At 32.3% G+C, this 3106-nt stretch overlaps 1 protein-coding gene across 6 annotated transcripts in view; it reads left to right on the top strand.

The window, feature by feature from the left end:
- Positions 1–704: 704 nt before the first annotated feature.
- The window catches only part of LOC115239105 (octopamine receptor beta-2R-like), a 64019-nt gene continuing 61617 nt past the window's right edge, over positions 705–3106 (top strand). For 2 of the 6 annotated variants that reach the window (XM_029813456.1, XM_029813455.1), the window contains exon 1: positions 773–1858. The gene's annotated coding sequence lies outside the window, so the exon portion shown is untranslated. The other 4 variants (XM_029813450.1, XM_029813452.1, XM_029813453.1 and 1 more) reach the window with 4 other exon arrangements.

Below are 3106 nucleotides of genomic sequence, written 5' to 3'. Positions count from 1 at the left end.
TATAATAGAAATAAACTAATTACATATTTTTAAATTTAAAATAATTATTTTTGTTATGTAATCTGTCAATTTAAAAAATATCGCTTTTTCCTAGAATTTATATTTTAAGCTTAAGCTGTATGAATACATTGGTAACATTTTTTAAAAAATTGTAACTAGTAAAATCAAATTTGTTAATACAATATAAGATAATATTAAAATTACCTCAATTTTTTATGTGTATTTTTTTAAATCTTAATAAAACAATTTTCATTATTAATTGCTAAAATAATTTCCTTATATTATTTCCTTATATTATTTTCACATACGCGTCACACGCATATATAATCTTGTTATGCAATACGTAAAAAACATGATGCGCAAAAAAAACTAGTCTGTGCTACTTTTTTTCTGACAATAGAAAAGAAGCGGTTTCAGTTGATATTTCGATTCGAAAAATGTAGCGAGTAAATGTTGAGAATTGGATACGACGTTCGAGAAGCCACCTTAAAGCTGTCATTCTGAAAAAGTGCGATCCCTTTAAAGATTGCGGGCACGGGCCTTTGAAAATTTCGCTGGTGGTATTGGTCGTAGCTTAAATTCTCCCTCGACGCTATATACATCTACCCCTCTATCCTCGTCCCTTTTGCCCGGCGTTCAACTCCTTCTCTCTCCCACTCACGAGCCCGAGATATGCTCGCTCATTCAAGCTCGACCCCAGTCGCCTCGACAACGATTCAGTCGCGGTCGACCCGCCACGCTGCGAGCTTTGCCGAGTACGTGTGTGCTACGATTTGTCTCTCTCTTTTTCCTTCTTTCTATTTCTCTTCTTCGCTCGTCTCTGCTTCTTACCATCTTTCACCTTATATCTTTAACCGTCTTTTTCTATCACATATGTACATCGCCTTCCTTTCTTTCTATCTTTTTTTTTCCTTTTTCGATCTTGTTTCATTCTAATTGAGTCACTGTTCTTTAAGAAAATTAACATGATCTTTTATATATAAAGAGAGGAGTGACGAAATTTCTCTCTCTCTACTTGGCTTACTAGCCGAAAAAAACCGAATTTGTGAATCGAAGCTTACTTTATATTTTTCTATGGAAAAGAGGAGAGAGAAAAATAGAAAGAGGTAAAGAGAGGATGATAGAAAGAGATAAGCGCGAAATCGACTTGGAGGGTCGAAGCTCCAGGTTCGGAGCTTGCGCCGGTTCGCTAGGAGCTCGGACTCTCGCGTATGACAGCGCAGGGAATCTTTCCAATTTTCACATCGCAAATATCTGATAAAATTAGTCGATTCATAATTAATCTTGTCAGATTGTTTTCATGCTAGTAAATGTGTGAGATAAAAGAAAGCGTTGACTTTTGCACGAGTTCCCTCGAGTTCTACATATTTCAAGAGCAGGATCGTACAGAGGACGTTGGAACGCTAAAATGTGTCATCGGCGATTCCTGCGTCATTTAGTTTGAAACCAGTGTATGAGTACTTTCAATCACGTCGAATTCTATTTTTGATTGAAATCGAGAAAAGAATCTATGAATTTTGTAATTTTAGTGTTGTGGAATATCATGTCTCAAAAAAATCGACGCAAAAAATCCAAAAATGCTCCTGGAAAAGAGTTGTACGGCCGAGGAGTTACATTGGACGATTCGGTCTTGTAATAGAAAGTGTGTGCTGTCGATATGTGCAATTCGATGAGCGACGCGCCGCGATAATGAAGTGATTTAGTAATCGTGATAACGTTTATGGTGCACATGTGCGCAAGTGGCGACAAGTGCATATGCATTCTGTGAGAACGTGCTTTATGCTTGACAACAATAATTTTATTGAAAATTGCAAGGGATTAGCAATCACATACGATTGCGTGGAGGACCAATTCACGTGTAAGTTTTCCGCAATATTATATGATAACGCTATGTCTTTCATAATTAAACAATAAGACTTGATATTTTATGGTGCATACATATTTTTGAATACATTTTCGGTTAAAAATCTTGATTAAATATATTGAAGAATCATTCAGTTCATCTGGTTTATATATTTGGATATTGGCAGTTTATATATATATATATATATGTATGATATTGAGATATAACAATAAAAATGTTCTTGTATAAGATCGTCTCGTCATATATTTACATTTTAATCGTTTCATCGCTTTATAAATTATTACAATAACATCTAAAATAAACGAGTTATTATCATATAAATCATACAAAGTTTAATTATTAAATAATACAAGTCATAAAGCTTCATAATATCAATACAACTTTAAAAGAAATAAATGCAGTAAATTTGTTATTAATAAAAATGGATTGATAACACAAATACTTTATTACAAGCTTAAGAATTAGAGACACATATTTAAATATATTAAATTATTAATTTTAAATAGATTTAATTTAAAATTAAATATTTTGAAAGTTGAACTTAAAGATTTGCATAACGCGACATTATGTTTGATATTTCTTATCTTTTGCAAAAACTTCATAACATTGTTTTCATGTTTATATCAGATCATCAATTTTACAATTAAAAGTTTGCAAAGAAATAAATCCCCAAAGTTATGTCAATTAAAAATTCTGAATTTTGTAAAAATATTATTATTTTAAAACGATAGATTTTTTTGTAACATTCTACGCTAATATGTTGCTAATTATAAATCTGTTTTAAAAAACGATATATAAGTATGGCTTGCGTTGCGAGGCTGTTAACAGATTTTTATGTACATCTGTTGGTTCACTATCGTGTCGACAAACTGATTTTGTTTGATTTTGTTTACTAGCTTAGCGAGGTCGCATATGCGAAGCGAGAAAATTATATTTAGCAAATGAGATCCTATCGTGTCGCACGGTATTGCTTCGCGTGACATGAGAAATAAGTATTTGCGGCTATTTGTCCGCGTGCGCTTGCGCTATATTTCGTTTGCGGCTTTTGATGCAGTATCATCGGCATACACTACGGGAATTCTCTGTCTATGTATAAGCAAAGATCATTTAGGCAAATTTAATAATTACATTGAAATTGAATCAATGTACGTGCGACATAAAAAAATAGATATGATAGGTGACGAATAAAACAAAAGTGCGAATAATATAAAAATTATAAGTATGATAATATATATATATATA

The sequence above is a fragment of the Formica exsecta genome, unplaced genomic scaffold (assembly GCF_003651465.1).
Source record: "Formica exsecta isolate Colony F162 unplaced genomic scaffold, ASM365146v1 scaffold365, whole genome shotgun sequence".
NCBI lineage: Eukaryota > Metazoa > Arthropoda > Insecta > Hymenoptera > Formicidae > Formica > Formica exsecta.
The sequence above is the reverse complement of the archived record's forward strand: the minus strand, read 5'-3'. Positions and strand labels throughout refer to the sequence as shown.